The sequence below is a fragment of the Notamacropus eugenii genome, chromosome 1 (assembly GCF_028372415.1).
Source record: "Notamacropus eugenii isolate mMacEug1 chromosome 1, mMacEug1.pri_v2, whole genome shotgun sequence".
NCBI lineage: Eukaryota > Metazoa > Chordata > Mammalia > Diprotodontia > Macropodidae > Notamacropus > Notamacropus eugenii.
The window spans coordinates 4,243,155-4,254,335 of record NC_092872.1 but is presented as its reverse complement, the minus strand read 5'-3'; the positions used below and the strand labels follow the sequence as shown (position 1 = coordinate 4,254,335).

Here is an 11,181-nt window from a genome sequence, read left to right as displayed (position 1 = left end):
ACTCCAGCCTGAGTGCCATCTTTGCAATTGCTTACCTTCTCCATCTCCACCTCCCTCCTTGTTGCTTCATAACTACTTTCAGTTTCTACCCCATAGTGATATAATAGAAAGAGAATATTAGATTTGGAGCCAGAGAACCTTAGTGTAAATCTTGGTCCTGTCTGGGCCTCAGTTTCTTCCTCTATAAGACAATTTCTAAGAATCTTTCCAGCTTTCCATTCTATGATCCATCACTGTGCTGTGGGAAGATGAGACCACAGGTTTGAGAGCTGGAAAGAACCTCAGTCACCCTCTCATTCCATTCCCTTATTTCACATATGGGGGAACTGAGGTATGGAGTATGAGGTATGGACTTGCCTGAGGTCATGTAGGTATTAACTGAAAGAGGTAGAATTTGAACCCAGGTCCTCTGACTTCAAATCCTACATGCCTTTCCATTGTGCACATTCTACTTTCCTAAAAATTACATCTAATAAGTCACACTGGCATTCAGAAATAGACAGTGGCTCCCCACTGCCCACAGAAATAAAAGCCAAACTCCTTAGCTTGATATTCAAGGCCTTCTATCATCTTGTTTCAACTTGTCTTCCTAGGTAATCTTCCACACTACTCCTCTAAAGTTGTCTTTGCTTCTGTTAACCCAGGTTCTTCATTGTTCCTACATATAACAGATTCCTTCTCACCCCTGTACCCAGATTCAGATCATTTTCATGCCTGGAAAGCCCTCCCAACCTCCTCTCCAATCTTGCTGTTCCTTCAAGACTCAACTTAATTGGCACCTGTTGAAGGAAGAATTTCCTGACTACATTATTGACAATAATGTCCACAGACTTAGAGTCTGGACCACCTGGGTTAGTACTTTATGCTTGTTTGACCATTTCTCATGAGATCATTTTGTTCCTTCACCTATACTTGTCAATCAACCATCAAGCACCTCCCATGCATCAGGCACCATGCTAAGGACTAGGGAGACAAAGAAAGGCAAAAGTCTGGTCCCTGCCCTCAAGGAGTTATTATTCTAATGGGGGAGATAACATGTAAACAAGTAAGCCTGGACAAGATACGTAGAGAGTAAATGGAAGGCAGTCTCATAGGGAAGGCACTAGTAGCTGTAAAATCTCAGAAAGGGGTGCTGAAGAAAGTGGGATTGGAGCTAAATCTCAAAGGAAGCCAGGTAGAGATGAGGAGGTAGAACATTCTAGACCTGGGACATAGCCAGGGCAAAGGCACAGATGGAAGTGTCACATGTGAGGAGTAACAGGTAGGTCAGGGTAACTGGATTCTAGCGTGAATGGAGTAAAGTATATGAAAAATGAGAAGAGGGAGCAGTGCCAAGATGACAGAATAGAAAGACAGAACTGTAAAAGCTCCCCCACATAGTCCATAAGATACCTGAGATATGACTCTTAACAAATTCTAGAGCAGCAGAAGCCACAAAACGACAGTGAAAGAGATTTCCAGCCCAAGACAGCCTGGAAGTTCAAAACAAAAGGTCTACACTAAGCACAGAGTGGAGCACAGCCCAGCATGGGCTTCATGGTGTGGCAGGGACAGGACCTGGAACAGGCTTCAGGTAGTCACTGCAGTGGCAGCGTCCATTTTTGGAGCTCTCTGTCTAAAGCCCTTGGGGGAATTGAGCTGCTGAGCTGAATCTCAGCCCTGAGCTTGGCCCTGGGATAAGGAGGAGCACTGGCATAGTGGAGCTGGAGGAGGTTGTGGAGATGGAATTCTACTTGCAGAAAAGTTTTTGGTTGTTCCCAGACCAGCGTGCAGGCCAGGAGACTCTTCTCCCTTGATTGTGTACCTTGGAGGAACTAAGAACTTACAGATCCCCAGAGAATGCCCTCCTCTTGACAAAGGACTCAAAAGTCAAGTAACTGGCTTGGAAAATGCCCAAAAAGGGAAAAAAAATAAGACTATAGAAGGTTACTTTCTTGGTGAACAGGTATTTTCTTCCATCCTTTCAGATGAGGAAGAACAAGGCATACCCATACTGTCAGAGGAAGTCAAGGCTTCTGCATTCAAAATCTCCCAAATAAATATGCAATGGTCTCAGGTCATGGAAGAGTTCAAAAAGGATTTTGAAAATCAAGTAAGAGAGGTGGAGGAAAAATTGTGAAGAGAAACAAGAGTGATGCAAGAAAATCACAAAAAGTGAGTCAACAGCTTGCTAAAGGAGACCCCAAAAAATGCTGAAGAAAACAACACCTCTAAAAATAGGCTAACTCAAGTGGCAAAAGAGGTCCAAAAAATGAGAAGAACTAGAACCTAAAGGGGTGCCTTGGATGGCCTCTTAGACAACTGGGGAATGGCTATACCAACTGTGGTACCACCACCCCCATCCCTCCATCCTCACCTCTGAGTTTGAGGGGGGTGGGAGTCCTATAAAGATAGTCTGATGAAAATTAATACCCATTCAAACTAGGTTTTAAGCTTTATGAAGATTTTCCTCATAATAAGGTTATTAGCTACATTTTACAGATGAGGAAACCATGACTTGGACAGGTCAATTTCCCTAAAGCTAGGGTTTGAATCCAGGTCTCCCCATGCCATGTTCAGGGTTCATTCCACTATCCTTGATTGATTCCCTTCCTAATCTTTTTCCACCCTTTGGCCAAGATCTGTGATTTCATTGGTGTAAGGAACTCTAGGCGAAGAAATGCCTTCCACCCAAGCACATTGGCAACTGCTCTGTGATCTAGGGTGTTGAGTTGCCTTGGGGGAATGCAGGGTGGGGTGGGGGGAAGTGAGAGGTTAAGGAACTTGTCCAGATGTGATGTGTGAACCCATTGACATTGAACCTGATTCTGCCTGACCCTCTATCCTGCTGTGCCCTGATTCTTGTCAAGTCCACATTCCACCTTAGCCATCACCTTGCCATCTACCCTGAAGCTGCACCATCCAGACACCAACACCCTCTCCCTCTATTCTTTCTCTTTCTCGGGATACCAGTAATCAAATCAACACTGCCAATACTGAAAAGAATCTGCCAAGTAACTCCCCTAAGGCAACTCTCACCACCTGTGACTCCCAGATGGAACCTCTCCTCCCTCAACACCACACTCCTTAATGTGTTTGCTGTTTTCCTCCACTGGAATATAAGCTCCTTGAAGGTAGGAGTTGTCTTACTTTTGTATTTGTATCACTAGTTCTTGATACACAGCAAACACTCACTCAAGACCTTTTCACTCAGTCAGTCAGAAAACAAATAACACTTATGCCTTAAGAGTTGCTCAACTTGGGCAATTCATCCATTCTCCTGGTCGAGGTAGGTTCCTGGGTGACTCCTCCCCCTAGTAGGAGTACTTGCAGATTCCTCTGTGTGGGCTGCTCCAACACCTTCTGGAAAAGGGGAGGACCTGCATTCCTGGACTCACCTGATCTGAACCCTGCCCTAGAGGCTGGGGGAGAAGAGCTTCACCACCAGAATATCCTTGATTGAACTGCTACTGCCTTCTGGGGTGGAGTTTACTCCCTCAAGCAGCAACACCAAAGGGAAGTATCACTTTTCTATGAAAACAAGGGGAAATTTCAGAGAAGGAGGGAGTGAGGGGACAAGGAGGGCTCTGCACTATCATGGGCTCATAGATCTAGAACAGAACTGAATCTTTGAGACCATTGAGTCTAGTTCTTCACCTTTTTTGAAGTGGTGGACCCCATGGGCAGGCAGTCTGTGTGGAGCCTATGGACCCCTTCTCAAAAGCAGATTTTTAAAAGGCATAAAATAAAACACATAGGATTACAATAGAAATCAATGGTTAATGAAAATAAAGATGTAATTTTTTTGTATGCAAGTTCCTGGACCCCCTGAAATCTATCCACAGATACTTTGGGCACTGGTGGGTAGTGGTCCTTGCATCCAATCAGGAATGTCTAGATGAGGAAACTGAGACACAGGGAAAGGAAGGATCTTGCTCACAAAGTGTTGGAGCTAGAATTTGGACACAGGTCTTCTGCCTCCTATTTAATGCTCTTTCTACTTTATCATAAGATCCTGGCGGATTGAATACTACTGAAGGGGGGAAGGGAGAGGAAAGAGCTGGGACACTAGGGCCCTGGGGATGACCTAGACTTGTGGAGCAACCCTGAATTTGAGACCTCCACAAAGAATCTTCCACTGGAACTGGGCCCTTTGCCATCATAAAGTGCAATTGCGGGCAGAGTGACCATGACTGTACATGAGCTAGACCTTTTATACATTCTATAACACTATTGCTTTATTTTCCCAAAACTACCAACCCTTCCATACCACTCATCCAGGCCAGGTACCTCTAACCTAGAGAGATGGGGAAGATTTATGACTCTTGCATTAAGGACAAAAAGAAAATTTGGGGATTTTTAAAGTTGGAAAGAGCCTTAGGGATCATTAGTGGAGAACTTGCAGCCTGGAGAACTGAGAGGCAGGTCTGGAGAGAGTATGTATATGGAAGGCTTCATGGAGTAGGTGGCACCTGGGCTAAGTATATTTCAATAAACAAATGGGGAATAAGGGTGAGGACAGCCTTGATTCCCAGGGATAACTCCTACAGCCAACCTTTGCATCTTGAACTTCAACCTAGATTAAGGACAGAGCACTCCTGTCAAAGGGGGAAATGAGGAACCCTCAAAATACCTAGTTTTGAAAGATCCAGCCAGGAGGTCAGTCATGCAGGGTATAATAGGTCAGAAGAAATTGCCACATTCTGCTGGTACCCATGAATTTTGGAGTCAGAGAAGCTGCCTGAGCCTACATCTTAGCAATCAAGTCTCAGGAAGCTAAGCTGAGTCACAAACCCTGCTGCCCAACTACGTCTGCTATCGGGTCAGTCGTTGCCACTCCTTAGCTCACTTACTCCCACCCCCAACCCCTGAACGCTCTGTCCAGCTCAGTCCAGCCCCAGTTCGGGGTCAAATTGTCTGACAGAGTCCTTAGCAAACAGCACATAGACTGCCAGAGTTAGGAAGGTACTTAAAATATAGAACACAGAATGCCAAAGCTGAAAGAGACCTTACAGACCATCTAGTTCAACCCCCTCACTGTAGAGATGGGGAAGTTGAGATCCAAAAACCAAGTTTTCAAGGTGGTATATCCATCTGGGGGAACTGCTAAGCCCAGAACCCAAGAACCCTGACTTTCTGGTACTGTATTCCTGGTTATTCTCTGTCTTTAAACACACACACAATTAAAACGTGTTCACCCCCTAAACCTTCAAGACCCAACACAGAGCAGGCAGTAAAGAAACTTCATCTTGCCCCACCCATCCTTCTGACCTTCTGGCCATTTCCATGACACCAATCCCTCCCAGGCAACCTCTATATAACAGGACAAGAGCATTTCCCTACTATTAAGACACTGATTATTTTGCACACACCCCCCTCCCCCAAAAAAAGAAAAGACACAAGGACCCTCCTCTTTTGGCTTATGGACTGCCCAGAATGGTAACCTTCCAAAAGTTCAGAGTATCCCCTACAATCTCCCACAGGAATATCCCTCTGGTGCCCTAAAAACCAGCAGGAGGATTGTCTATAGTAGCTGGCAAAGGGAACTCAGAAAGCTGTGCTCCCTCTTGGAACACCACCCCCTCCCCGCCAGGGCTGTAGCCTGAAGGCTGGGGCCAGGCAGCTGTTTCTGAGAAGCTCAGCTGAGGGTAGCTATAAATGCACCTGATCCATGTAATTTGAAGGCAGGCAAAGGACAGTCTGTACTTGGCAGGCTGGAGAAGGCAGACGGAGGTTTCCTGTAGTCCTAGAGAGGAGCTAGCCCAAACCGCCCTCCCCTACCTCCAAGCCGGGTGCTGTGGCTCCTACGGCCTCAAAGCGCTTGCCTGTGAGCCTGCCAGCTCCACCTGACTGCAGACTGGCAATATCCCCTGGCACGTCCCTCTCGGTAACATCTTTTGCTTTCATGGCCTCTACTTAAAATGTTTAGTTCAACTCAACTCAACAGACACTGATTAATGACCTGCTAAGTGCAATTTGTTGTATGGTTGAGTTTGGGGTGAGGATCCAAGGAGATTCGCTTAATGAGTTCCTCCACTGAGTTTAGGAAGCAGGAGACTATTTTGGAGGCACTAATTCATGAACACACCCTGCTGAGAGGACATGAGGGATTCCTGATTGGTTGTCTATAGACTAGCTCTTGTCCTAGGAACTGCCCAATAAAGAAGAAGGTTTCTTTTCCTTTTAATATTGTTGAACTTATTCCTTTTGAAAAATTCAACCATTGGGTATTAAGGAATGCCTGACCCTTCGAGGAAGGAAGCCTGTGCTGGAACACTGTCTCTCCCCCAGAATCTCGGAGCAAAGACACATATGAGAGCAGAATGTACTTGTCTTTGGTCTGAAGGGAGACATGCTTAAGAGTAGACTTTCTTAGACAAGAAATGGCAGTAGCCAGGGCGCTAGTAGATTGCCACATCCCCAAGAGGGGACCCTAATCTGTGTGGAGGAGGGGGAATTTTTAATTTCAACAGTGTGATTCCAGAATTTTGCCTTCTAGTCAAAATAGAGATATGTCCTAGGCATTGCCACCCTTGGGGGTACCACTAAGATTAAGAGTTTTTAAGGTTGGAGGATTTAGGCATCAGACCATCTAGAGAAGGAAGAGGATTGCTTATATAGTTTCTGAGAAATGTTAACCTTCTTAGAGAAAGAGGATCACCTCCATGGCGTTGGAAACTTGAGGAACAGTAAAGGGGACCTGGGACTTGGAGGGGCAAGGGACTTGGGATCTCAATACTCAAATCTAATAGGAAGATTCCTTGCTCAGTGGTCCCTAAAGTATGTTACTTTCCAGGGTACAGTACAACTAGAAGTCCAAGGTGGACTGTGTTGTTGTTTGCTTTTGGTTCTAGAAGAGAATCATGACGATAGGGAGGCCATGCCATGATGGGCGAGTGAAACAGATTTAAGTGAAGCATGGTTGTGCAAAGTTACCAGCCTCACTTTCTCCTCAGGTGGACTGTGAAGGATTCTTGGGAAAGAGGTAGTCATTGAAATGGCAAAGTATTGACTTGCTGGAAAATCCAAGTTTGGTTTCCTTATTGAGCAGGGAATTAGGAGTTTATTGGAGTCCTTTATATATTTCAACATCCTTTTATAAGCTCCATTTTCTATGAGGTGAAATAAAGGCTATCTCATACTCCAAATGAACCTAGAATAGTCCTTTGAGAGCTTGTGTGAGAACGGGAGTTCCCTTTTACCCCCATATGGAGAATATACCTAATCTATATTTAGAGATTTTCCTGGATTAATTCCAGGTGGAGACAATGAGCCAAAGAGAGGGGGAAAAAATGCCCTTCTATGGTGTCAGCTCCCAGGATCAGACCCAGTCAGTTTGCACCCAGAGGCTTTGGACTATATGTTAATGAAAGTGGAGAATAAGACATGGGTCTCTGCCCATGAGAAGGTAACAATCCCAGGAAGCTGGGATAAAATCTATTTAATGCATTAGAAAATAATTAAGTGCCCAAAACATCAAAGAGGTGTGAAAAAGTCCAGGAATCAGGGAAGGCTTCATGAAAAATGTCGTACCTAAGCAGAGTCTTGAGGTAAGGATTGAATTTCTTTCTTTTTTAAGGGTTGGATTTCAGTAGGCAAAGATACTGGGGAAGAGGGAGAGAGTGGAGATCCCTTCTAGGCACAATGTGGAGAGAGGGAACAGGGAAGTTTCTAGAAGTCCAGTAGAATATGATTGATTCCATTTCTGCATTACCTGTCACCTCTCTGCCACAGCCACTCCCCATGTACTGACACTCAGTACACCCAAATGGACCACTATAAAAAGTCTCCTGACTCCCCTCCCTCTCTCTCCTCTCTACTCCATCCTTAGTACTGCCAAACGTTTTTGTTTTTGTTTTTACTCTTAGATCTTATCTTATCACTCCACTATTCAAACCCCATCAGTGACTTCCTTCTGTTTCCTGAATACAGCTCAGATCTTTCTGCTTGGTATTCAAGGCCCTCAAAAATCTGGTGTCAGTCTTATCTCGTGTTACTCCACTTACTCTGAGTTCAAAACAAATTTCACGACTCTCTGTCCCTTGAATTTACCCTAGGCTTTTCTCCCTCCATGTCTTTGCTCACATCATGTAACACAGTGCCTGGCACATAGTAGGTACTGAAAAAAATGTCTATTCATGGTTGACCACTCCTTGTGTTTGAAACAGCCCCTCTTCATGTTTTTACCTATCCATCCTTTGTTGTCTGTCTTCCACTCTTGAAGAGAACTGATGATATCAGGAGGGTGATGTCTTAGCTTGAGAGTGAACTGGATTTAAGTGAGGCAGAGCAGTGCAAAGTCATCAGCCTCACTCTCTCCTCTAGGGTCATCAGAATCCAGTGGCAGGACAAAAGTCAAGATGACTGGCCATGGCCCAACATCCATCCTTTAAAGCTCGGAAGACATCCACATCAAATATCACCTCTACCAGGAAGCTTCCTTTTGGTTCCCCAAATGGCAATGAGCTTCCCTCTCTGACCTCTCCTAATATTTTGTATCTCTCTGATGTACATTTGTAAAATTGTAATCTAACATTCAGAGAATCCACTTTTTCCTTTAGATTCAAGTATCACCTTCAGCAGGAAGTGTTTCCAAGCAGCTAAGTGGTGCAAGTGGCTAGAACTTTGGGCTTGGAGTCAAGAAGACTTGAGTTCAAATTCTGCCTCTGACGCTTACTAATTATATGACCCTAGGCAAGTCACTTAACCCTATTTGCCTTAGTTTCCTCATCTGTAAAATAAGCTAGAGAAAGAAATGGCAAACCACTCCAGTATCTTTGCCAAGAAAACCCAAAATGGGGTCACAAAGAGTAGAATACGACTGAATAACAACAACCAAAAAAACCCCATTTTTATCAAGGACTTGGATAAAGACACAGATTTTGTGCTCATCAGATTTACAGATGACACAAAGCTAGGAGAGAACGAGCACACTGGACAACAAAATCGGGTACCAGAAGATTTTATCGGACTCAACCAGCTTTATGAAGAATTAATTATGATGAAATTCTGTGAAGATAAATGTAGAGTCTTGGCTATAAAGGATCAGTATCACCAGTATGAGTTGGCGGACGCATGGTCAGATAGCAGTTGTTCTAAAAAATATATCTATGCATTTAGTGGACTGCAAACTCAATGTGAGTCAGCAATGTGATGGTAGCAGCCAAGAAAGCTAATGCAATCTTGGGCTGCATTACGGGAGTGAGAGCTTCCAGGAACAGGGAGGTGACCAGCACACTGTACTCTGCCCTCCTAAGACCTCATCTGGTATACTGTGTTCAGTTCTCAGCACGGTTTAAGAAGGGGATCGATAAGCAAGATATTAAAGGGCCTTGGGGCCATGTCATATGAGGATAGGTTGAAGGAACTGAGTATTTTTAGCCCGGAGAAGAAGATTCAGGAGGGAGTTATGACATGACATGACATGACAGATTTTTTTCAAGTATCTTAAGAGCTTTCAGGTGGAAGAAGGAGCAGATTTATTCTTTTTGGCCCCCAAAGGCAAAACCACAAGAGTAGGTGGGAGTCGCAGAGAGAAGAGCAACTGAAGCTACCCCAAAATTGGAATGGGCTCCTCATCCATCCTTGGACATCTTTTATTGGGAACGTCATAGAAAGGATTCTTTTCACGTCTAAGGCAGAAATCTTGCAATTCTGTAACTCTTCATTGGGAGACAGAGTTTCCTATTCATTAGAAGTTGCCTATACCAGTGATATCATAAGTCTGGAAAGAAAGAGAGAAAGGGAGAAAGGAGAGAGAGAAAGAAAGGAAAGAGAGAGAGAGAGAGAGAGAGAGAGCAAGAGGAAGGAAGAAGTGACGACTAAAAAGAATTCAGAGAAGTGTGGACAGATTTATGTGAATTTGTATGGAGGGAAATGAGCAGAACCGAGGGAACAACATACCTATGACTGTATACAACGTAAATGAAAAACTCCCTCGAAGGAAGTTGAATTCTAAGTAATAGTAAAACCGATATCGTTTCTACAGGAAAGATAATGAAACACACTTCTTCCTCTCTTCGGCAGAGAGCAGGGGAACTACTAGATCAGGATATTATATACATTGTCACAAGTCGTCATCTCATGGAATGCTTTTGCTTAATCATTTTTCTTTGTCCCAGGGAGGGTTCACTTGGGACAGGTTTGGAAATGATGTAAAAACAAGAGGTATCTGTAAAATATATTTAAAATAGCCATAATGATAGTTGCTCACAATTCTAAAACACTCTAGAATTTACAAAGGCTTTCCTCTCAGCAAACAGCCCTGTTGAGGTAGGGAGCACAGATGGTATTAACTCTATTTTACAGATAAAGAAATTGAGTCTCAGTGAAGCTCAGTCTATGGACACATAACTAATGAGTCATATGGGTAGGGGCTCTCACCCAGGGTCCACTTGTGAATCTTTTAGACATTGGGGCAATGTGGTTGAAGGCTCCTTTGAGTCTCTGCTTCTGTACCACCCCTAGGCAGAGGCCATATCTCCCAAGCCTAGTTTCCAAGTCTCACTGAGGCCCAGAGACACTCTGGCTGACCTAGGTCACAAAGCCTGGAAACTGCCCTTCTAGATCTTTAGAATCCGATTTCCATGGATTGTCCCTGCCTTCAGCTGGTTCTATTACTAGAAGTCATAGGGCCTGAGTAGCTTAAGATATCCTACAGCTAATGAACCAGAGGGTGGCAGAAAGTCAGAGCTGGGATGGATATCATAAACCATCTAATTGGAGAAGGATCCCCAACAAAGCAGCTCCAAGAGTCCATCCAGTCCTCTGCATGAACACCTCTGGTGACAGGTCACTTGCTACCATTGGAACAACCCATTTCATTAATTAATAAATCTTCCTTAGGCTGGTCTAAAACCTGCCTCCATAACACCCATTTCTCCTAGTTCTGCCCTCTAGGTCCATGCAGAATCATTCTAGTGCTGTGACAGTCCCAACTCCCTGTGACAGTCCCTCAGATTTTGAAGACAAAGATCATTTGTTCTCCTCTTCTAACGGCTAAACAGCCCAAGTTACCTCGACTGTCCCCTAGGTGACATTACTTCTAGTGCCTTCCCCCGCTGGTCAGGTTCATCTGAGTTTGCTCCTACCTGTCACTGATCTTCCTAAAATGTGACCCCAAGAGCTGAATGACAACGGTTACACCAGCAGCAATGATAACAGCATACATATCGGTAACACTTGGTAATTTCTATCCCATGT

The 11,181-nt window shown here is 44.3% G+C and overlaps 1 long non-coding RNA gene across 1 annotated transcript; it reads left to right on the top strand.

Moving 5' to 3' along the window:
- Positions 1-5,676: 5,676 nt before the first annotated feature.
- LOC140531775 (uncharacterized) lies at positions 5,677-9,735 on the top strand. The gene is made up of 2 exons (XR_011976439.1): positions 5,677-5,866; positions 8,305-9,735. It is a non-coding gene; the product is annotated as an uncharacterized lncRNA (long non-coding RNA).
- The last annotated feature ends 1,446 nt before the right edge of the window (positions 9,736-11,181 follow it).